We start from the raw sequence: 25137 nt of genomic DNA, 5'->3' as shown, positions 1-25137 counted from the left end.
GCTCTAGACAACCCCAGTTCAGTCTCTGGTGTGTCAGCCAAGATGGCGGCCATCACACTTTTGATTTCAGTTCTCTTACTGATTTGAAGCAGGTCAAGGCATGCAGACACAAATGTAGGATACAGTGGAAGCAACTGAAGAAATATAGACTGGTTGCAAGTGAAGTGGAAATTGGAGTAAGCAATATTATCCTGATTAAGGCCCTCTACCCTACATATCAACACAAGGAATTAAGGGGGCATAGTGTGGACTAACTGTATTGCCAGTCTCAAAATAAGGGGTAAAGGTATCAAGGAAGAGCAGGCTTGCAGGACTGAAAAAACCCCTTCTCACCCATGCAGATGGGCATTGGGTAGACAGAAAGGGACAGAGAATAGCCTTGATTCCCCCCCCCCATACACACACACACACACACAGTCCCAAGTTTGTTGGCCAACACTGTTCAATTCCTTCCCTGGTGTGCTTTACCTAAGCTCCACCCCTTACTGAGGGGCTAGGAAGAAAGTGACAATGTAGCCCTAATTTATTCACTGCTCTATAGAGGGTGCTTCTTTAATAACACTGGTCTACAATTTTTGAGAAGTCGTCTGCTTCAGAGATAAAATGTGCTATTTATTATGTATTTTTGATGTGCTGAATTCAAATATGACAATTAAAACAACTGATTGGCTACTGTTTCTAAGATATTTAAGTTTTTACATTTTATGTCTATGTATATTGTGTAGATAGTAGAGTTTTAATCATAAATTGTAAACCTAGGTCTTTTAATGTGTTTATGGTTGCTTTACATGATAATATTTCACCTGTCCTGTTTATGTAACACTTTAAAAATCAGCAAAAAGGGTTATATAAATAAAATGTATTATGAAACAAAGGCAAAAAACTATTATGTACATAGTTTAGTCCTATTCAGTGTATACTCGGCGCTTCTTGGCTTGTCTCGTGTATTCATTAAATGGAGCATCTCTTGTCACTGTCCAGCAATAGTCTGCAAGCATTGATGGGCTCCATTTGCCCTGATAGCATTTCTCCATTGTTGCAATGTCCTGGTGAAATCGCTCCCGCTCACTGCTCCGCAGTTCGGTGGAAAAAAATCTAGATGAGAGTGCAAAAAAATGTATCTTTAGTAACATGTTGCAACCAAGGCTTTTGTATGCCTTGAGGAGATTTTCCACCAACAACCTGTAGTTGTCTGCCTTGTTGTTTCCGAGAAAATGTATTGCCACTAACTGGAAGGCTTTCCATGCCGTCTTTTCCTTGCCACGCAGTGCATGGTCAAATGCATCATCTCGAAGAAGTTCACGAATCTGAGGACCAACAAAGACACCTTCCTTTATCGTAGCTTCACTTAACCTTGGAAATTTTCCACAGAGGTACTTGAAAGCTGTTTGTGTTTTGTCAATGGCCTTGACAAAGTTCTTCATCAGACCCAGCTTGATGTGTAAGGGTGGTAACAAAATCTTCCCTTGATTCAATAAGTGGTGGATGCTGAACACTTTTCCTCCCTGTCGGACTGGCCAATCTTTCTTGATGTAGTGGGAATCTCTTGCACGACTATCCCATTCGCAGAGAAAACAGCAGTACTTTGTGTATCCAGTCTGCAGACCAAGCAAGAGAGCAACAACCTTCAAATCACCACAAAGCTGCCACTGATGTTGGTCATAGTTTATGCACCTCAAAAGTTTTTCATGTTGTCATAGGTTTCCTTCGTATGGACTGCATGACCAACTGGAATTGATGGCAAAACATTGCCATTATGCAGTAAAACAGCTTTAAGACTAGTCTTCGATGAATCAATGAACAGTCTCCACTCATCTGGATCGTGAACGATGTTGAGGGCTGCCATCACACCATCGATGTTGTTGCAGGCTACAAGATCACCTTCCATGAAGAAGAATGGGACAAGATCCTTTTGACGGTCACAGAACATGGAAACCCTAACATCACCTGCCAGGAGATTCCACTGCTGTAGTCTGGAGCCCAACAGCTCTGCCTTACTCTTGGGTAGTTCCAAATCCCTGACAAGGTCATTCAGTTCACCTTGTGTTATGAGGTGGGGTTCAGAGGAGGAGGATGGGAGAAAATGTGGGTCCTGTGACATTGATGGTTCAGGACCAGAAGTTTCATCCTCTTCCTCGTCTGACTCAAGTGAGAATGATTCTGGTGCATCAGGAACCGGCAGTCCTTCTCCATGGGGTACTGGGCGTATAGCTGATGGAATGTTTGGATAATACACAATCCACTTTTTCTTCTTTGACACACCTTTCCCAACTGGAGGCACCATGCAGAAGTAACAATTGCTGGTATGATCTGTTGGCTCTCTCCAAATCATTGGCACTGCAAAAGGCATAGATTTCCTTTTCCTGTTCAACCACTGGCGAAGATTTGTTGCACAAGTGTTGCAGCATATGTGTGGAGCCCACCTCTTGTCCTGATCTCCAATTTTGCAGCCAAAATAAAGGTGATAGGCTTTCTTAACCATAGTGGTTATACTGCGCTTTTGTGATGCAAAAGTCACTTCACCACAAACATAGCAGAAGTTATCTGCACTGTTCACCAGGGCCGGCTCTAGGATTTTTGCCACCCCAAGCAAAAACAATTTTGGCCGCCCATCCCCCCCCATTTTTTAATTACCCCACCCCCGGCCCCGCCTCAACTCCGCCCCTTCCCCAAATCCCCAGCCCTGTCTTCTCCCCCCAGGCTCTCAAGCCTAGGAGGGAGGGGGAGCAGCAGTGCACAAATCAGCTGTTTCGCGTGCCGCGGCCGCTCGGGATCTCCCCCTCCCTCCCAGGTTTGAGAGCCTGGGAGGGAGGGGGAGATCCCGAGCGGCCCTGGCGCGCGAAACAGCTGATTCGCGCGCCGTTGCTCGCCCTCCCTCCCAGGTTTCAGAGCCTGGGAGGGAGGGCGAGTAGCGGCACGTGAATCAGCTGTTTTGCGCGCAAGCGGCAGCAGCAGCGGAGGTGAGCTAGGGTGGCCGGGGCACATTTTTAGGGGCAGCAGGGGAGGCATTCTGGCGCCGGCCATGCCGCCCCTAAAAATGTGCCACCCCAAGCACCAGCTTGTTTTGCTGGTGCCTAGAGCCGGCCCTGCTGTTCACACAAGTACGAGGCATCTCTGCTCACTTTGGCTAAACAGAAATGTGTTCCTTTGCAAAATCAAACACTGACAAATAAGAGAGCACGACACTGTATGATTTCTAGAGCGGATATAGGGCAATTTGTTCAGCAGAGTGACATAAGCTTCGTTATGACTGTATCATCCTTGACTTCTAGGAATAACATTATGCAATTCAAATCATGTATGACGCAATACCAGCTTCAGATTGCATCATTCATTGTTTTGCCTAAAAAGCAAGTACTGTCCAAACCCAGTCATAGATTTATTCATAGATCCAGTCAAAGATGTATTTTACTCATTTCTGGTTTAAATTGAGATCCCTTCCCTTTTATAACTCACTTATCCTCTGCCATTCCCAAGCCAAGGGTCGTGTATACTGACCCAATAGCATATCTTGAAAACTAGAGCCAATCAACAATTTTAAGCATCATTTTCGTTCTCAGTGACCCAGAATTAGTAAAGTTTGACGACATTTATTTCAGAAGCATTTTGGCTGTAGAGCAGTGTAACATGAGATGGAACAGTCTATTATTTAACAATAAGGCTTGGATACTCACTACCTAGCGGGAATATTTCTGCACTCAAAAAGTGCATCTAAAACTTTCTCTGCACTAGAAACTACCCATTTCTATGATGACAGCAGAATTTTCCTTCCCTGTATCTCTTCAGAAAGTCATTCTAGAGTAGTTAGGAGTTAGTGCCTGTAAAAACAACTAAAACACATACTTTTATTCTAGGCAGTGCTTCTGCTGCAAAAGATTGGTTGTACCAATGAGAGTTTCTGCCATTCCAAACCAAATATAGAATACCATGACACACTCTTCCTAATTTAAGCTAGGCATTTGATTATAACATTTCTTTGTAAAAAGCTGATCCTACAGGTGACATAGCTAGAAGGCAGAAAATAGAAATTCTATAAGCTTTCTCAATATTCACTCCCAGCAAAAACCCACACCCAACTGTAAAGGATACTGTATGCTGTTTTCAGTTCCTTTTTGGGAGATATCACATTAATGAAAGGTAATGGTTGAATGCAGATGGCCTGGATAGTGTCTCTGTTTAGACACAATGTCTCTTGTATTTCCAGCAAACACAAATGACTGCCTTTATGCTTCACATCAGTAGAAAGCTTTGAGAGTATCAGAATATTATTCCCACACGAAGAGAAAGCAGTGTCATTATATATGGACACTACCTTCACATTTAGTATTTATGATCCCAGTCGTGATCCTAGTGAAGTCACTGAGAGTTTTGCCATTGAGTTCAATGAGCACAGAATCAGGTTGATAATACCTCAAATGAGATCATTCAACTGCCTTACTTCATAAGGACAGATGCCATAATTCATAAGTACGCTGATGAGCTTGAAAGAAAGCCTTTATGTTTTGACATAGCCTTTTAAAATATTAATAAATGTTGTGCTTCCCCCCCCTCACAAAAAAGCAAGCTATTGGGACAGTTTCTGTTGACAGTCACACCAGTGTAAATCAGGAATTATTTTATTGAAGTCAGAAGAGTTTTACTGGCGGAACCAAGAGCGGAATTCAAACCCCTAGCCTTTTGGGTCATGAGTGTGTGTGGGATGGTGATGAGTGCTTCTTGGGCTGAAGGTGCATGCAGAGGGGCCCAGAACCTCCCAGGGCAAGCTCAGAACATCACAGGATCAAGCCCTTGAAGCTCATTGTCAGGAATCGGGGTCTGCAACATAGCCTAATGAGGGCAGCTGGTGACTAATAGGCTGACTAATTGGCTACACCACCTGATTGGTTGGAAGGATTAGCCCCGCAGCAGCAGCAGCTCAGTGGCTGCTCAAAGCATGTGCCCATGGCTGCAATAGCTCCTGTGCCTGCTTGTTCCCTGATCCTTGTCTCTCTCTAGGTAATTTGGTCCTGACCCTGGGCTCTAACTCCTGGCTCCTAACTCTGACTCTCACCCCTGGCTCTGGCATCTGACTTCTGACTCCAGCTTTGACCCCGGGCTCTGACTCCTGGCTACCAACTCCTGCTCCAACCATTAGGCCTAACTGCCCACATCCCAGTCACTGACACTCATGTAAAAAAGGGTGGGCTGATATTCCGAATAAAGGGACGGTGCAGTTTGTCGCTGATAAAGTACTACCACTGTCTCTTTCAGGTGATCTCATGGTAGATCTTTATGCAGCATATTAGCCTTGAACAGTTTAAAAAATAATAATAAAAAATGAATACATTTTCAACCAAGATGTTTACATACTATATCAAAGGCAGATTTGTGTTAGGAAAGTAAATAAATAAATTTTAAATTGCATGTAGGCTATCACTACTTAATCTTTTGCAAAATTTGTAAGTCCTTTCTCATTCGAAGGATTTGCTTGTGCATACCAGGCCTATCAACTAGCAAAAACTCCGGGGCGCATGCAAAATGCATGGTACTGCACTGATTCTTATTTGCAAAGTCCTTAAAGCTACGGAAAACCTTGCCATTTATATAGGGATATAAATAATTTGGTGATAGAGTTCACAAAATAACAACAGACTAACTATTTCCATCTGTGAATACACAGGTCACATTTGACTGAACACTCAAAAGTCTTCTTCATCAATAGCGCCTTGACACTAGCTGTAGAACTGGGTACTTGGCCACATAAAATATGCAATAGTTCTCTAGTGTGATTAGTGCCATTATTTAAAATGCATTTGTCTCTACAAAGTTAAACATTTAGCCCATTTTGACTAGTGATGCAAAGCATGACCCTTTTAAGTAGCAAGAACTATGGTATCATGCTGAGATCATAAAGTACAGTCCATGAGACGGCAATACACTGAGTGCAAGAGCCAAGTCTCATTTTAAAAGGATTATTTTCTAGCCTTTATCTGAAAAAGCTGCACGTCGTATATCTAATTCATTTCTCTCAGAACCACAAAAGTTTAAGTAATTCTAGAGACAGAAAAGAAATGAAAGACAAAATGATTTAAAGATCTAAGAGATGCCAAATGGTTCAACAAAAGTTGGACACCGCAAAATCCAAGTGTGCCTGCTGACTCACAGGCAGATTAATATATTTCCACCTACAGGAAGCTGAACATTTGCTGATGAAATGATTTGTGTTGCTAAAACATGAATCCAGCCATTTCATTATAGCTGGTAACAAATGAAATATTTTAGACAAATCTATTGTCATCAATGAGTTTCTTGTTTGTTACTATGCAGTAAAGTGTGGCATTCTTGAAACTTCACTGTGACAGCAGGAGTAGACCTCGTTCTCCCATGCCAACAACATGCGCTTTTAGCACTTGCGCTAAATGGAGATCTTTAGTTCTGAGCGGTAGAGATCATGTGACACACACATCTCACCATTTATTAATTCATTCAGTGGGGAGCCATAGAAGCTACGCACACTGTGCAGCTCGTTATTTAATGATAATAGAATATATTGAGGATTTTTGGTGGTGTCAAAAAAACCAATGGCAATAACGGACTCCTGACAAGGCAGGACTTTACAATGATCAGGTGTCCTTTTACTCCACTTGTACAGATTCATGGAATTCAGTTGCCTCATGGTTGATAAAATGGGAGGGCAAATATCTATATTATTAGTAGTAAAAGTCTTGTCCCTGATCAGACTGATTTATAAAATGCTTATTCAGTTTGATGTTGCACCTGGAATGCATTTGGGGTTCTTAATGTCTCATACAGTGAGAAGACAACATCCTTTCTGCAGCCCTATAAACCTTGTACAAGGGGCAGGTGGTGTGGTCACAGCAATGGGTGAAGTGAAGTGAAGATCTGGATAGTTAAGAACTCCAGGATTGTTGCATCCAGTAACTGAGGCATGTGATGCTTTTTGTGAGATTTCAAATCATATTGAATTTTTATTCTGCAACTCTTATGATGAAAAGGACCTTGCTGTTACAAGTAATCCCTCTGACTTCATAAGAATACATGTAGACTAAGGTACAGATGAATGCAAGTAATGGCGACAGAATCAGGTCATCACCATCTCCGGGTCATTGCCAAGATCCAGAATGAACTACCTGTCTTTGTGATAGCAGTATTCTTGGGTAAGGACAAATGCAGAGTATTCTTTGTTTGTGATGGTCACTGATGCTGGAGATGTCTACTAAGATAGGTGCTATTATTATAATTGTTCCTTTTGGCTGGTGAAAGCCAACACAGCGGTGTTGGGGGTAATTATTAGACATGATTATTGATACCTCCAAGGAGAGAAACTACTACACTCAAGAAATCATCTTTTGACATGAATAATTGCTCCAATTATTGCCCTGTTTCAAATCTCCACTATTTGAGGAGGTTTATGGAAGATACCGTGGTAAGACAATTCCAGCAACGTCAAGAATCCTCAGGATTCACTGATCTCAGAAAATTTTACTTTGGGTCAGAGTATAATCAATGCTGGGAGATCATCAACTAAAATTTCATTTATGAATGGCAGAAGTGATTGTAGACTATAAGAAGTAATCCTTCTTGTAGTCTACAATCACTTCTGCCATTCATGGGATCATTCTTGGATGGGATCATTCTTGAATGGCTTGGGTCCTTTCTGTCTGAAAAGATCAAGAGGAAAGTAGTGGACAATTCATCATCTATTCCAAGGTGCTCTCTTGGGTTCTGCAGGGTTCTGGTGTGTCATGTCTCTTGTTCAGTCTCTCTACGGGGCTACCTAAAAATATTTTTTCTGTATGGACATTAAAGATTTAATATTGAATAGGGGTCTCTGTGTCCTTTTCCAAAATCCCCACTATAAAAGCAACTACATTTCAGGGATGAAATAATCCATCACTCATACATTAATGTATACTAAACAGATCTACACAAATACTTTATATTATACAGATGTTTGTATATAGATAGACACTATCTACACTCTTATGGATATGCTTTAAGAATCTTAAAACATGAAAGCTGCTTTATAAATATGACATTATTACACATCTTAATGGACATCTTATCCTTTATGATCTCTTTTTACATTCTTGTAAATCATATTTAGCCAGTTGCTTTCCCTCCAACATCCCCCAGTTACTGGAATGAATTTTAAATGTAAGCTTTTCCCCCAATGATTCCTTTACATCTTCTCCACATCTCTGGAGCAGATTTCCCCACAACGTCATTATAAATCTTAGCAGCTCGACACATCATCCCAGATGTGCACTAAGACAGACAAGGTGTTAGGGATGGGGTTTAATTAGGCCGCAATTTTTATTAAATTAACTCATCAAGGAGCTCTCTCTGTCATTCATACAATGCAGACCACCATTCTGTAATCATTTCCACCTGGTGGGTGTCTGCCATCGGTCCACCATCCCAGCACATTGCTGGGACCCCACCACCTGCCCCTTGTACAAGGGCTTATGGGGCTGCAGAAAGGGTGTTGTCTCCTCGCTGTACGAGACATTAAGAGTCCCAAATGCATTCCAGCTGGGTAAGAAAAGAGGCTCGGGCTGCAGGGACAGGGTTTATATATCCTTCCCTGGGTGCACAGGGGCCAATGGTTACCTGAGCTCACTCACCTGCCCAGATGCTATCCTCTCCCCACTCCCTTCCTTGCAATCCCCAGGGGTGTGACCCTTAAAGGAGCCACTACTGATTTTCCTGCCAGTCCACAGAATGACAGCCCCCCTCCCCTTGAAGTAGCAAACGTTACATGAGGGTGATATAGTCTTCCTCATGTCAAAGGAATGCTTTCAGGTTGGACTCCTAGCAGTACTGCCCTGAGAAGGTTTATGTTTCAAAACAAAATAATTTATTACTATTCTACTAAATGTGAACCGTTGCCTTTTAAATAGTTTTAAACATGAAGAGGCTATTTATTATCCCAAATCATAAAGCGGGATTTCATCCCTGGCCAAAGAAGCAGCGCATGGCCTGTGCTCCCCTCAGATCCCAATACTGCCTCATGATAATGCTTCAGAGGGACATAACTGGAGCATGGGTATTTTCCAAGCCCTCTGCATGGGGGTGAATTTTACCCAAACAGTACAATCATTGAACAACCCTTGCTCCCACTGAAATAAATGCCAGCTAGGCACAGGATTGGCCTACATGCATTTAAACAATAAACAGAGCATTTGGTTACAGTGCAGGGGCTTAATTTTGGCTTTTGCATTTCACCTGTAAAGAAACCACATGTCCATACTAACAGCACAGCAAGCAGCTGCCCATCTTACAGTGAAACAGATGCACAGATGACATCTATTCTTCTTGCAAAACACAAAGTTCTATACTCAGGTCCTGGCTGGTGAGTAAAGGGAATTGTGATTCTTAAATATTTTATTATGGAATATGTTCTGTTGTAATCCTTCAGTCTACCCACTGGTCCTGGCTCTTAAATAATTATTTGTATTTATTTCTGAATGATTTCATTTCACCTTTAACACTTAAAACATTCTATGCTGCCTGGATTCTGTTTGCGAATGACAAGCACAAAGTCCCTCTCCTAGGATAAGTACTCTCTAGTTCATATAAAATCAGAACGTAGATTATTCACTAGGAAAGCACAGAACATGCAGTGCAGCCAACAGTTTATAATTTCAAAGCGAATTATTCATGTTTCCAGTCTATAAGACCATTTTTTTCTTTCCTTAAATAACTGACTACTTCTCATTTACATGCTGAAGTTGTGCACTGAGGGAAAAGGGAGCAAAGTTAGCAAACAAGATTGGTGCCAATTCCATTGGTGCTCCAGGGCCGGAGCACCCATGGAAAAAAAATAGTGGGTGCTCAGCACCCATCAGCCACAGCGATTCGGCGGCTGCTACTGATCAGCTGTTTGGCAGCTGGGGGAGGTTCTTGAGAGAGGGCAGAGAGATGGGAGTGGTGGGCGGATGGGGCCTTGGGGGAGAGGTTGGAACAGGGTGGGAAGAGGCAGAGAAAAGGTGGGGCCTCAGGGGAGGAGCAGAGTGGGAGCGGGGGCTTGGGGCGGAGCAACCCAGGAGAAAAAGAAACTCAGTGCTTATGGCTAACATTTGATCTAAGCATTTACACATACAATGAGAGATGTTACTAGAAATACTTTGCTCAAAGATGGAATGTAAGTTAATCAGAATCATCAGTGGATCATGTTCTTTACTCTGCCATTCAATACAAAAAGCAATTGTTTCTATAGCAACTGCTGCATCTCTTGGCACCATGATAATTCTTAGATAAATGGTACATTGTTAGGACATATTCCAGAACCAATGAATGTGAAATCTGGATTTGTTCAGCAGCAGGAATTTGCAGAGGAAATGCACTCAAGTGCTGAAGATCTACACCAGTGAGAGCTGATGCAGAGAGGTAGCTGAGTGGATGGAGAACTCAGGGATGGGATGTACACAGTGGAGTCTCTTTACTTCATGTACACTGCTAAGAGGCTGTCTCTGTCAGCCTTGAATGGCTTGCCAGGATGGGACTGTGAGCCAGGAGAGAAGCTCTCAGAACCACACTTATGTGTATCTAGTAGTTCAAACTCCTGCATAGAAGGTCTGATCCAAACCTGACTGAAGTCAGTGAAAAACTATTAACTTCAGTGGACTTTGAATTAGTCTCAGAGAGCAGAGGAACCGTGTTTGACTAGGGTTTTGGGTGCAAAATGGTTTGAGCGGCTAAGGAGGATTTAGAGAGGGCTCTGTGTTGTATAATGATTTCACAACACGCAGAGAGCTGCAATGGGACTTTAATACATTTAGACATAGAAATAAATAATTGGAACACATTATTGACTCATCCACTGATGGCAATGGGGTATTGCATTAATGGACCGAAAGTAAAATGTGATCATGTAGTTATAGGGGTTTTGAAGGTTATCTCAACTAAAAATGATTTTCACTTAAATCATTCAACGGTTGGCCATAAAAAGGAGAAAAGCTATTTACCAAAATACTATCCATATACCAACACTTATGGCTTCATGTGGATGAAGTTTAAAACATACAAACAAATCTCATACAGATTTGCACATTAGTGGAAGAATATGTCAAACATTCTGTTTCAGCAAATACAGAAATGTCATATTTCATCTAATCTTGGTGTTTGTGTCTAAACTTTCCAGTAAAATAGAAACAAAGACTTTTTTGGTTAGGGATTTAACACAGACTACGTGTTTTTGAAAACCTAATGGGCCCTTTTTATGTTGTAATATGAAATATCTCAAAGTTTTCTGAAAAGAAGCAATTTTCTACATCATATCTTTTTGATCAGCATAAGAACTCATAAGTATATTATCAATATTAATGGAGCACAGTGACTTTAGGAATATTTTTGTAGTCTCTTGAAATGATATGTAAAGTACTGCATTGTATGTACTCCTCTTTGAAGCAACTGCTGCTTGTAAAATCTAATAAGATGAAAATCAGCAATCCTATTTGTCAATCTCTCATATGAGAGTCCAATTCATACACTTGTACAGTCATTTTCAGGTCATTTGGAATTTCCCTCCAAACTGATATGATATTGAAAAAATGCTAATCTTCCTTGATAGGAACTATTACTGGTTATATCATAGAGGTTGGTACTTTATGATGTTTTCAAATAACCTACAGTAGTTGTACTGCAAAATGATCCTTTTTCATCAGTACTAAAATAGACAGTCACGTACCTAGGGTCTAGGGCCTCAGCATTTCTCCTCTGCTATAAACAAAATGTGCAACCTTTTGGTATTACATGGGCAGAGCAGACAGTGAAATCACAAAAAAAATGTGCTGCAATTTGAACATGGCATGATTATGTCAATCAGAGAAATGTGGGGGTGGAAGGGAACTTGAGAAGTCATCTAGTCCAGTTCCCCATGCTGAGGTAGGACCAAGCAAACCTAGACCAGCCCTCACAAGTGCTTGTCTAACATGTTCTTTAAAAAGCCCTCCAAGGATGGGGATTTTACAACTTCCCTTGGGAGTCTATTCCAGAGTTTAACTACCCATATAGTTAGAAAGCTTTTCCTAATTTCTAATCTAAATCTCCCCTGCTGCAAATTAAGCCCATTACTTCTTGTTCTACCATCAGTAGACATGGAGAACAACTGGTCACCATCCTTTTTATCAGAGGGGTAGCCGTGTTAGTCTGAATCTGTAAAAAGCAACAGAGGGTCCTGTGGCACCTTTAAGACTAACAGAAGTATTGGGAGCATAAGCTTTCGTGGGTAAGAACCTCACTTATTCAGATGCAAGAAGCTTTTTACTCTGTTGCTTTTTACATCCTTTTTATAACAGCCCTTACCACTTTTGAAGATTGCTGTCTGGCCCCACCCCCCTCAGTCTTATTTTCTCAAGACTACAATATGCTAACTTTTTAACCTTTCCTCATAAAAGACTTAGAAAACCTGATTTATCATTTTTGTTGCTCTTCTCTGGAGTTCCTCCAATTTTCCACAGCTTTTCTGAAGGCTAGGGGCCCAGAACTGGACACACTATTCCAGCTGAGACCTCACTAATGCTGGGTACAGCAGGACAGTTAACTCCCGTGTCTTACCTATGACACGCCTATTAATACACCCTATAATTATATTAGCTCCTTTTTCACAACTGCAATACATAGTTGACTCATATTCAGTTCGTGACCCACTACTGCCAGAATCGCTGGCTGAGGCAGAAGCAGATGCAGGCTGGAGCAGGGACTGGCTAGCGTGGAAGCAGGCAGGGGCTAGAGTTGAAGCAGGAACAAGACCCAGCTAGAGCAGAAGTACAAGCAGGAGCAAGGGCTGGCTAGAGATAAAGCAGGAGTACAGACACTGTGTCAGAACTACCAGGCAATGGGAACATTTCCAGCTAGGTAATGATGGTGAGCAGACTGGAGAAACTGCTCCCCTTAGGAGTCTATACATTTGCCTTGGGATCACATGAGCGGGTTCTGGCCTGAGGATTGGCTGAACCCTGCTTGTACGGCATGGGGCCTATCACAAGACCTGCAGGTAATTGCTGTGGATGACTCATCATACTCTCTGGCTCAGGGATGAGTAATCAGACTTGGGCAGGCTCAGAGGTAACTCAGGGATGACTCATGACAAATGTAACCTCCAGATTCTTTTCAGTAGTACTACTGCCTACCCAATGATTCCCCATTTTGTCTCATTTTTCTTCCTAACTGCAGTACTTTGCACTTGTCCAGTGAATTTCATCTTGGTGATTTCAGACCAAAATATAGCACTCTTTCATAATACCATCTAGTTCTGATATAGTACCTTTCAACCATAGGTCTCAATGTGCTTTACACAGGGCTAAGAATCATTATTCTCATTCTATTGAGGAACAAGATGGTCAGGGCCAGCTTTATGACCCGCGGGGCCCGATTCCAATACCCGGTGGCAGTCTGGGGCTTCAGCGGCACTTCGCGGTGGGGGGTCCGCTCCGGGTCTTCCGCGGCACTGAAGGACCCCCCGCCGCCGAAATGCTGCCGAAGACCTCCGGAGCGGGGCCCTCTTAGGCGCGGGGCTTGATTCCGGGGAATCGGGTGAATCAGCTTAAAGCCGGCCCTGAAGATGGTGAAGTAACTTGCCACAGGGCAAGTGCCAACAGCTGAGCCAGGAACAAAACCTAGCTCTCCTGAGTCTCAGTCTACTCTCCTCGACATTATATGTAACAGACATATATTACCATAATGTTGAAAACCAAAACTTTAAAATAGGGAAACTGCAGGCAGTGTAGAATACTGCAGGGCTAGTCAGTTAAAGTGGATGGTACAGGGCAGCTTGACTGCAACAAGTTCATTCCCTTCTTTCTGAGCTACTACCAGAAGCTATTTTAAGTTCTGCTCCTGTATTACATGCTGTCCAAGAGTGCTCTCCTCCCTCTTATCTCTTCTTTTATTTTCCCATCTGGTGCCTGAAAAGAGTCCTGAGGGGTTGACAGTTTCCATTTAATCATTTCATCCTTGTGGATGGAAGGATCCTGGGCACCACGCTGTACCGCTTTTCCTGGCTGGAATTTGTGAATATCAGCCTGTCCCCTTATCTGCTTTGGAACCAGTCTCTGGGTATCTGGCTTTTATTTTTTCAGTGTTTCTGTTTCTGCAAAGAAAAGTTCTAAATAACTCCTTTTGCTGTGAAAAGGGCAGAATTTGTCAACACACAGAAAAGTGCATTGCCATAACAAAATATTTTTTCCCTGTAGTTTCAGCCCAGTTCCTAGTGTACACATGGCATCCTTGCTAAAAGTATAACTAAAGTAGGTGAGGAAGGATAGTCTAGAGGAAGGACACTGTACTTAGACCTGGAAAATGTGGATTCAATTCCCGGCTCAGACAGTATCTTGTGTGACCTGAGGTGAGTCACTTAGTCTATGCTGTGCCTCAGGTTCCATCTATAAAATGGGGATAATGCCTTTCCTTCCCCCATGGATGTGTTATGATCAAAAAACCCACAGATGTCTGTGAGGTGTTCACATGTGACTGGTTCCAAAGCAGATAAGGGGACAGGCTGATATTTACAAACTATGGTGATGATGAGGGGCAGCTAAGTACAAAACAGATAGAAATTGGCATTCCTGTTGATAGTCTCATCAGTAGTATACTGCTGGATAGCATTCATCTCCATGTATTTTTGGCGGGTTTCCATGCCCCAAATAGGGCTTATGTCCTGCCCTCCATTCCCAGTGGTGTTGAGGTCTGGCCTTTTTGATTTTTTTTCCAATTATTTTTTATGTTTTAATAGGGGGAATGTTCCATGCTTGTGCTTTGATACATTTGGTTGATTGTTTAGAGGAAAAGGATGAAAGAATAGAGAGAGCTTAAAGATTAAAAAAAAAAGCTTTGGTTAGGTTTAGAAGTAAAAAGGAAAGAAAGGTTATTAAACAGAAGAAAGATTGTTTGGTTAGGTTTATTAAGGAGAGATGATTTTAAAGGAATAGTTTGGCATGTTATTAAAAATATTTTTTAAATAAATATAAAAGGTTTATTAAATATAAACTTAGGTTAAAAATAACATATGACAGAAAAAAGGGAATTTTATAAAGCGAAGACTATGTAGTAAGCACATGGTAAAATATAAATGTACATTAATAGAAAAGCATTTAAAAAATAAATATGAGGGTACGTTAAGAGAAGAGAAATAAAAGCTAGGTTAAAAGAGAGAACGTGGCAGAAAAAGGGAAAAGAAAGCCCTTTGCAAAGGGCAAAGATGGGCAGCACATAGTTGAGTCAGAGAGAGATATCTTATGCTTGCAACTGTTCCTGGAGCAAGAGGGAGCTCCCAAGGCTCATAACCATTCAGGCTAGCTATCTCTGCCTTTGGATCGGACCAATCAGATGCTGTTCTACACAGGGCCGGCTCTAGTTTTTTTGCCTCCCCAAGCAAAAAAATGTTTGGCTGCCCCCTACCCCAGCCCCGGGCTCCCCCCGGACCCCCATGCTGCCCCAGCGCTGGGCTCTTCCCCCCCCAACCCAGACCCCCTGCCACCCCAACCCTGGGCTTTCCCCCACACTCCCTGCTGCCCCAGACCTGGGCTTCCCCCCACTAGTGCTGACTCTGCCCACTCTCCCCTCGCCTCCAGCCTGTCCGGCGCTGGCAGGGTTGGGATAAGCAGCGGGGCTCCCGAGCTGCGCCTCAGCTCAGGGTCCCTCTAGCCAGGGCCTCCAGGACCGTCTGGGACCTGGGAGGGCAGAGCCGGGGGACCGCCCGGCAGAGGGCTGAGGAGCCTGGGCAGGGCAGCCCCAGAGGGAGCGGAGCCCCGGAGAGCAGGATGCAGGCCCCACATGACAGCGCCCCAGGCATCGGTCCCCACTATGGCCCCTGCTGCTCCTGACCGCCCTGCCGCAGTCCATGGGTGGCTTGGGCTGCTTCACCCAGCCCGGATGCGGTGCTGGGGGGCAGCCTCCCTGCGGCATCCGCAGGCAGCTCTGTGCTCCCCACGGGGTGGGCCCCAGCCCGAGTGTCCCACACTTGGAGCCTGCCCAGCCATAAGGTGCTGGCGCTGCTCCCCGACGCAAACCGCAGCAGCCCCAGGGCGCCCCCCATGCAGGACCCACTGCTGCTGCCAGGGCCAGCTCTAGACTTTTGTAGCCCCAAGCACGCAAAAAAAAAAAAAAAAAAAAAAAAAAAAAAGGCCGGTTGGAATGCCGCCCCTGAAAATGTGTCGCCCCAAGCCCATGCTTGGTTTGCTGGTGCCTGGAGCCGGCCCTGGTTCTATAGCTGCATCATAGAATACATTTTCCTGAACCGATCCTATAGTCCCAAGATTTTTAAACAAGAGCCATCTCCCTCCCCTTATTACCCCACCTCTCTTTAACTGCCTTATCTAAAAAAAACAGACCCCAATCATCTTTCCCGTCGGATAACACTTTTACATAGGTGATTTAATAAAGGTTAAAACCATACGCCCTTAGTAACAAACAGTTTTCAAAAGTTCTCCCCTATGCTTTTGGTGAGGACAATTTGAAGCTGCAGCAAAAGTAGTTTTGTTAGCCAGTGAATTAGAGATAAAGGCGGCGGTTAGATGTCCAGAATGTAGAGATAAGAAGTTTGTTTCTTTTTAAACTTTTGAACAAAAGCAAGTAAAAGTTATATTAAGTTTTGTAAAGGAATAAAGCTCTATTTTATAATCACTTGAAAAGACAAGCCTATTTGAAGAAACAGCCCTTTATTTATAGGTGTTTTAATAAAAAATGAGCATGCAGAAACACCCCAAGGTTAAAACCACAGACAACCAGTTTATCAAAGTAATTTATAGTAATAAAAAAGTTTTCCCCTATGCTATTGCTAACATTGGTTATTTTTAGTGAGGACAATTTGAAGCAGCCTTTCTAAATTAGTGGATTAGAAAAGAAGACCCCTTTGAAAGACAAGCCTATCCCTCCATTTAACACTTTTACATGTGAGTTTCAATAAAAAAACGAGCATGCAGAAACCATCCCATGGTTAAAATCAAGACAAACTGTTTATAAAAGTAATTTATAGTGATAAAAAAGTTCTCCCCCTAGGTTTTAGACTAACACTGGTCATTTTTAGTGAGGACAATTTGAAGCAGCTCGCTTTTGCAGCAAAGCCACTGTTAGCAAAAACAGCCTTTGTAAGCCAGTAGATCAGAGATAAGAAGGATGCTTCTTCCCCCACTTTTTAACAAATGCAAGTGAAAGTTATATTAACCTTTGTAAAGGAATAAACACGTTAAAAGACAAGCCTGTATGAAGACATCTCTTTATTTAACATTTTACAGGTGTGTTTCAATTAAAAAAAAAAAAAAAAAAAAAGAGTATGCAGAAACATCTCAGAGTTAAAACCACAGAACCTTAGTAACAGCTAGCTTATATTCCCCTTATTCTGTAACCCACTGGATCAGAGAGAAGTTTATTTTCCTCCCCACTTTTTAACAAATCATGTGAAAGTCATATTAAGCTTTCATTTTCTTAGGACTTTTAGATTTAACTATGAATTTTTCTGTTGCATTATCAGAATGTCTTTGTTTTCAAATGTTTGTAACCCGTGTGCTGAGACACAGATACAAGCTACTGTTTTTGTTTTGGGTCCATAGATTTTATTAAAATAATACATCACAGGCTGGAGCTATGGCTCTCTCTACATTTTAAAAACACATAAGACTAATTAGGCTAGCCAGTGATCCATGCATTATAGTCTGCCTTAGCAATGCTCTAGGGGTCACCCCTTCAGGTTTGCTTGATTTTTTACACAGACTTCTTTCCTAACTTTTTAAACGCTGTTCAAGTTTTAACAAAATGATGAGATTACATTGAAAGACACTTTGCGATAGTTATAACAAGTATTTTATTCCATTTACTGATTGTAAAAGATAAAAACCATCGCTCTGTGACTGCATGAAGCTCAGAGATCGCCTATCTGAAGAAAACCCCACCCCTTGACTTTCCCCCCATACTTTTAACACTTGCAAGACGAGGAGTGGGGTGCTCTTCACGTAGGCTCCCTCTGATCCACTATCTCACAGATGCTGTTTTTGCTAACTGTGGCTTTGTTGCAAAGGTTTGCTGCTTCAAATTGTCCTATCTAAAAATGACCAGTGTTAGTCTAAAACATAGGGAGAAAACTTTTCTCATCACTATAAATTACTTTTATAAACAGTTTGTCCTTGATTTTATCCCTGGGATGGTTTATGCATGCTAATTTTTTATTGAAACGCATATGTAAAAGTGCTAAATGAAGAGATGTTTCTTCAAATAGGCTTGTCTTTTAAAGTGTTTATTCCTTTACAAGACTTAATATAACTTTCACCTCTATCGGTTAAAAAGTGGGGGAAGAAGCAATCTTCTTATCTCTGATCCACTGGCTCAGAGACACGGTTTTTGCTGCAGCTTTAAAGTGTCCTCACCAAAAGCATAGGGAAAATATTTTTAAAACTGTTTGTTATTAAGGGCTTATGGTTTTAACCTTTATTAAAGCACCTATGTAAAAGTGTTACATGGCGGGAAAGATGATTGGAGTCTGGGTTTTTTTAGATAAGAATAAGGCAGTTAAAGAGAAGGCTGGGTAATGAGGGGAGGGAAGGGAGATGGCTCTTGTTTAAAAATCTTGGGACTATAGGATTGGTTCAGGAAAATGTATTCTGTGATGCAGCTGTAGAACAGCATCTGATTGATCCAATCCAAAGGTGGCGATAACTAGCGTGAGTGGTTGTGAGCCTTCGGAGATCCCTCTTTCCCCAGGAACAGTCGCATGGATAAGATCTCTCTCTCTCTCTCTCTCTCTCTGACTCAGCCATGTGCTGCCTATCTTTGCTCTTTGCAAAGGGCTTTCTTTTCCCTCTTTCTGCCATGTTCTCTCTTTTAACTTATCTTTTATTTAACTCTTTTTAAATGCTCTTTTCTTAACCTACCCTTATATCTAATATTTAAAATGCTTTTCTATTTATCTACTTTTATATTTTTTTACTATGTGCTTACTAAACTGTCTTCGCTTTATAAAATTCCCTTTTTCGGTCATGTGTTTTTAACCTGACTTTATATGTAATAAACCTTTTACATTTATTTTAAAAAGTTATTCTTTAACATTCAAAACTAGTCCTTTAAAATCATCTCTCCTTACAAAAGGTAACCAAACATTCTTTCCTTTTTCCCCCCTCTAAACCTAACCAAAGCTTTCTTTTTTTTTTTAAATCTTTAAGCTCTGACACTCTATTCTTTCAACCTTTTTCTCAAAACAATCAACCAAACGTATCAAATCACAAGCACAGAACATTCCCCCTATTCAAATATAAAACATAATTAAAAAAAAAATCTAAATGGCCAATGGCGCCAAACCTCAACACCAACGGAAATGGGAAGAGAGGGCAGGACATAAGTCCTAAATGGGACGTGGAAACCTGTCAAAAAATACATGGAGATGAATGCTATCGAGCTGTATACTACTTTTATCAGATGCCATGGATTGAATGAGACAATGTGGTCTTTTTTAAAGAATGACATTCCTTGCTATATTATGGGGGGGCGGGTTGTCTATTTGTTTCTGTTTTAAAATTATATAGGGTAGTGCATCACTTTCTTCAGTGTTTCCAGCTATACTCCTGCAATGTTGAGTTTAGAAGCAATGTATTTATTCCCAACTACTATTTAGTTACCACTAATACTCAGGACCTGACTGATCCACAATACCACTTGCCTGTAAAACTCAAGAGCTCCATATGGTCCAGAGAACCCTTTGAATTTTCTTGTTCTTAATAATTTTGGAGTGCCACAACTTCCCAGGGTTCCCATTCCTTGTGCTGCCTTACAGAGCTTATGCATAATGCTCAACAAGGGGTCCCATTTTTTCCTCCACTTCTCCTTGACGGATAGATTTTGAAAAGCATGCAGACTTTGCATAATGCCCATTGTGCAATGGAGATTTCATAAAGAACCGAGGAGTCTTTTCATTGACTTAAGTGGGCTTTTGATCTTCTAGGTCAAAGATCACATCTACTACTATGTCCAGCAATACAGCGGAATTTTGTAAATACCAGTAAGTCTGTTTTTGCTTTCAAAAGAAATTCTAGGGAACCCTGGGAGTAATCACAAAAATACTTTCCCTCCTCAAAGTTACATGGGAAGGTGAATACAAAGCATATAATGGATCTGCATTGCTCCACAGTCAGGGTAATTGTTAATACCAGTTACCCAAAAAAATCCTTGACCAATGTTTTTCATAGTTTACAGGTGGGGCAAAAAACAGCCAGGTGCCCATTGGGTAATGAGACCAATGCTACACAGAAACATAATTGCAAGATAAACCACACAAACCTGCAGAGTGGAGACTAGAACCCTAATCCTTTAGTTACAAACCATAGATTTCCACCTTTTGAGATAAGGGAAAACCTTAATTTCAATGGTGAAGTAGTAGAATGATCATTATATTCTTTCTATACTGTACATAGCAGGCTCCCAACTTCTTGGCTGCTCAGGTTCCCAGCTCCTCAGCCCTCTGCCTGAAGGGTGTAAAGGGGTATTCATTTTAAGCACCTCCAAGTGGTGGGGTGTGGTACATCACAGTCCTTTTCTGACCCCCAAAATGCCCACTGCAGGCTGACAGCCAACCTTCACGGGTCTTCAGAGGTTTGGCCCTCCAGCCAAGACACAAAGTCCAAATGAACCCTTTCTGGACTATTAAAGAGTGCAGTAAATAAACAAACAGTCTATCTGCCCCTGCTTAAGTCTTCAGCTATAGCTATGGGCCCTTTAAATTTAGCCATTTGTTAGGAATCCCAAAGAAGCCCTGTTCCCTTTGGGGTTTTATGCCATTTTACCAATGGGGGAACCTAGGCCAACCCAGGGACCCTCTATCAGGGCCACCCAGAGGAGGGGGCAAGTGGGGCAGTTTTCCCCAGGCCCCGGGCCCCACAGGGGCCCCGCAAGCCCTGGCCCGGCAGCAGTCCGGGTCTTTGGCAGCATTTCGGTGGCAGGGGGCCCTTCAGTGCTGCCGAAGACTCGGAGCGACTGAAGGGCCCTCCGCCACTGAAATGCCACGCGAGCCCTGGCCCCTGGTGGGGGCTCAACCCTGGGTGAGGGTGGTGCAGGGGCAGGAAGAGGTGGTGCAGGGGTGAGGCCTGAGGTGGGGGGGGAGGGTTGAGCCCCCACCGGGCAGAGGGGAAGTCGGTGCCTGTGCGTGCTATGACACTTTTGTATTTCTAGGACTGATTTTCTAAGCAAGTAGTTTTTAAGTGAGGTGAAACTTAGGGGTATGCAAGACAAATCAGACTCCTGAAAGGGATACAGTAGTCTGGAAAGGTTGAGAGCCACTGCTGTAGAACACCCTAAAACAGACAGAAACCAATGTTACTAGTCATAATTATGGGGGAGATGCTAACAACAGGACTTAAAATGGAATCTGGTTACAACTCCTGTCCCTCCATAATATGCAAATGTATGTATGTATGTATTACACAGACAGACACACAACCTCTGAAGAAAGTTTCAGAGGAAACTTGATCTGAAAATCAAAATATAATTTTTGCTTCTTCCACCTCTACTAGTCAATAAAAAGTCTAATCAGCATCTAATTGGCAATCTTCTTGATTATGCTGGAGGCAGAGTAGCATCCATCTTGCTAATATGAATCAGTTTCCTCTGGAGAGCTAACAAGAGTAAAAATGTTTTCTGATAGGAAAATAAGCAGATATGTCTCAAAGACACAACAAGCAGAACCGCTAAGAAAGAAGGCATTATCTTTGTAATCACTGGTGATGTTTTAGCTATGAACTGAATCACTTAATTAAATCACTCATTAATTGAATCACTTAGGACCTGATCCATCTCCCACTGAAGTCAGTTGGAGTCTTTCCACAGGCTTCAATGGGAGTTAGATCACTAGAATCCAAAAACTTTTATGTACTCTCCAAAGTCGTCCTCTAAATCTTTCCAGTGGTCATCTCTGGCCGGGAGCAATCACCCTTTCTAAGGTTTATAGTTTAGTCCGTCTCTTCAGGCTCACAGCTAAGGTTACCTAGACTGCCAGTCATTATATTAGTCGATTGTTGTCAGTCTTTTCTAAACATGTTGAGATTCTGTAATTAGAACCATTAACAATGGGATTTCACAGATGTAGGTTACAAGCTTTCAAAAGAGAAACTGCAGTCACAGGCAGTGGGGAAATATTTAATAACCACTTATCCTCTAATTAAACAAGGTACGGAACTCTAAGTACTGCATGCTAAGCACTGCTCTAGCGTATGCTTATCATAACCCTACAGAATTATACTAAAATGCGAAGGTTCCAATCTGAGCTAGTCTTCGCCAAGATTCATCTCACACACAGATGGAGCAGTTTTGCTGTTTCCATGCTGACACATGGAGATTGTAGCATGAAGGATTAAGTTCAAATTTATCATAAAATCACTTCAGATAGGACAATGTAATCTCCAAATTCTACTTCCATTTGACACACAGAAAGACAAAACAGACTGTGTTGGGCTTAAAATAGGCAAACAATAACTGAACTGTTTGCTTAAAAAAAATAGAACCCTCCTTAGAAAGACTTGGATTAATCCATCAGCTCTGGGACTGATTCTCTGACATCATTGGCGAATGCTCAATAAACACAAGATGGAGGGCTAGAAAAATTCTCTCCACTGTCATAAAATTCAGATGTTGCTCTACGCCAGGATAGTTTCCCAAGACAAGGTTAAGCAGCCACAAATTGCCAATGCCCTTACTACATGTGAAGATTATCATTTTGAATGGGGACCCTGGTCATAGCCCTTTCTCCCAGTCATGTCCCCTATACCAGCAGCTATAAAAAGGTTGATGGCTGCAGGTGAAGGAGACACTACAGGTAGCTCTACATCCTCTGAGAATCCACCTGTGCAGGGGAGATCAGCCAACAGTTGGATCTGCCAGATTTAGGCTAGTTTTCTTCCACTGGAGCAGTGAAAAGTGGCCAGGGCAGAGCTCAGGATCAGGGCCAGCATTCAGATCAAACTTTATTTATGAAAAGAGTGAAGTTGATGGCTTTTAAACCTGTCGTGAACATTAATCAGTACACTTGGGAGTCTTTGAGGAAGAGAGGCTCACCACCAGAATAGCAGTTGAGGACTAAGGTGCATTGATTGTATAATTAAGTGCAGGGCACAAACACACACAGAGATACCCCATGCCAGCAGTCTCTTTTCTGAGAAGAAAAACAATCTCCAGTTTCTCACAAAAATAGTGGTTCAGATTCTGAGGTCATACCTTTCACAGGAAAACTGCTATTGAAAACAATGGAAGGGCTGCCTCATTCAGGAAGACTGGATAAAAATTGAGTAAGAACTTCAGGATGTAGCTCAAAGAATAAGAGACTTTCACACAGGGACTAGGCCCTGACGATTGGCTCCAGATCTGTCAGCAGCATTCAGGGCTGTTTGGATCTGGGCCCATCCCTCATCTCACAATAAGAGCTGACTGAAGGCCACAACAGCATTTCATGGCAAACTTCCAGGTTTTGACATTTGTTTTTTGTTCCACACTGGAACAAAATGTTGTGAACGTTTTCACCAAAAATGGAAGAGAGAGAGAGAGTGTGTGTGTGTGTGTGTGTGTGTGTGTGTGTGTGTGTGTGTGTGTGTGAGAGAGAGAGAGAGAGAGAGAGAGAGAGTGTGAGAGAACCTGTACTGCGATGCTGGAGATTCAGATTCAAGCCCCTGCTTCAGACCAGGAAGTTTTCCTCCCACATCACACTGAATCAGGCAGAGCAAAAACTTAACTAGCCAGCTAAAGAGTATGAGAGAGAGAGTCACTCTTGCTCTTGAGGTGATTTAGGGTATGTCTACACGGCAACAGACGCTTGCAGCAGTGAATCTCAGAGCCTGGGTCTACTGATTCAGGCTGCCGAGCTTGTGCTACAGCACTAAAAATAGATGTGTAAAGATTTGGGCTTTGGCCGGAGCTTAGGCTCTGAATGTGTTCACAGCTATTTTAAGCATTGTAGCGCAAGCCTGAGTCTGTAGACCTGGGTTTCGAGACTCATTGCCACCGGTTTCTGCTTGCCGTGTAGACGTATCCTTAGTTGAAACGGAAAGGCTTTGACAAAATTTCATTCAGTTGAAAATGTTCCAACCACCTCTACTCATGCTATTATAACTTTCTGATGCTATTTGTTTTCCCCCGGCAATCTATATTCACATTCAATACAGCTTAAAATGCAACTCAAAACCTTTCCCTCGGCCATTGACTTTTAAAAGTTTGTTCAGCCTTTGTTAGCCCTACAGCTAACCCTTTTAAAAAATAAAAATTAAAAAAAGGAAGATTTAAGTTAAACTACTATAGCTATTGCCAGAAATATAATGAAAGTGCTCCCAGCCAAAAGCCTAAATACTGAAATAAGACATTGGATCAGTCACTCTTTCTAACCCTCCTTATTATGGCTTCTTTGAGTTCCTTTAAATTATAGGTTTGTAAAGGTACCAGGCTTAATTATCTTGTAAGTCACTGTCATGCCTGCCTACTTGCTGAATGCCATGGCACCGAAATGAAGGCTACATCAGTTTTTCTTTTGTTATTTTGTTGTGTATGAAGTAAACATTTCAATCAATTCCCCCGCCCTCCACCCCATCATTTTAGGATTATATTGAAATTTTATGTGAAAGAGGAAGGACACACTTTTCCATGGACAAAGTGGAACAAAAATCATTGGCATGTAAGGGAGACACTGCAAAATGTGGGGTAATAATTGGTAAAGGCATTGATGTACACTAGGACACAGGAGACCCATATTAAAAAATTAAAGAGCCATAGGCTGGAATTCATTCCCGGGTCACTCTTAGATTTTTAATGAAGGTTAAGGATTTGTAGGACCTAAATTAAATCTTTACAGTAAGTCTTCTCTCAGATCGTCAGTAAGGGCCATACTGTGGTTGTCTAGTCCCACTGGTTTGCACTAGTAAGGTTATTACAGTTCGGCCTCTTATGAGCTACCCTCAACAAAGCTGATCTGTGTCCTTGCAGAAGGACTGTTTTGTTTGAATGGTTCTTTTGTTACTATCTGGCCTTCATTGGCATTATCAATTCTCTGTTGGTGCCTAGGAAATATGCAGTGACTCAGTATCATACAACATCCCTGATTTCAAGAGTTCAGAATATTAAAATAATACTTGGATTACGGGTCAATTACCAGCTATTAGCCGGGATGGTCAGGCATGC

General features: G+C 42.1%; 1 protein-coding gene across 2 annotated transcripts in view; it reads right to left on the bottom strand.

The window, feature by feature from the left end:
* The window catches only part of CDH13 (cadherin 13), a 752462-nt gene that overhangs the window by 481890 nt on the left and 245435 nt on the right, over positions 1–25137 (bottom strand). The gene's annotated exons all lie outside the window — the stretch shown is intronic.

This window comes from Chrysemys picta, chromosome 14 (genome assembly GCF_011386835.1).
Source record: "Chrysemys picta bellii isolate R12L10 chromosome 14, ASM1138683v2, whole genome shotgun sequence".
NCBI lineage: Eukaryota > Metazoa > Chordata > Testudines > Emydidae > Chrysemys > Chrysemys picta.
The sequence above is the reverse complement of the archived record's forward strand: the minus strand, read 5'-3'. Positions and strand labels throughout refer to the sequence as shown.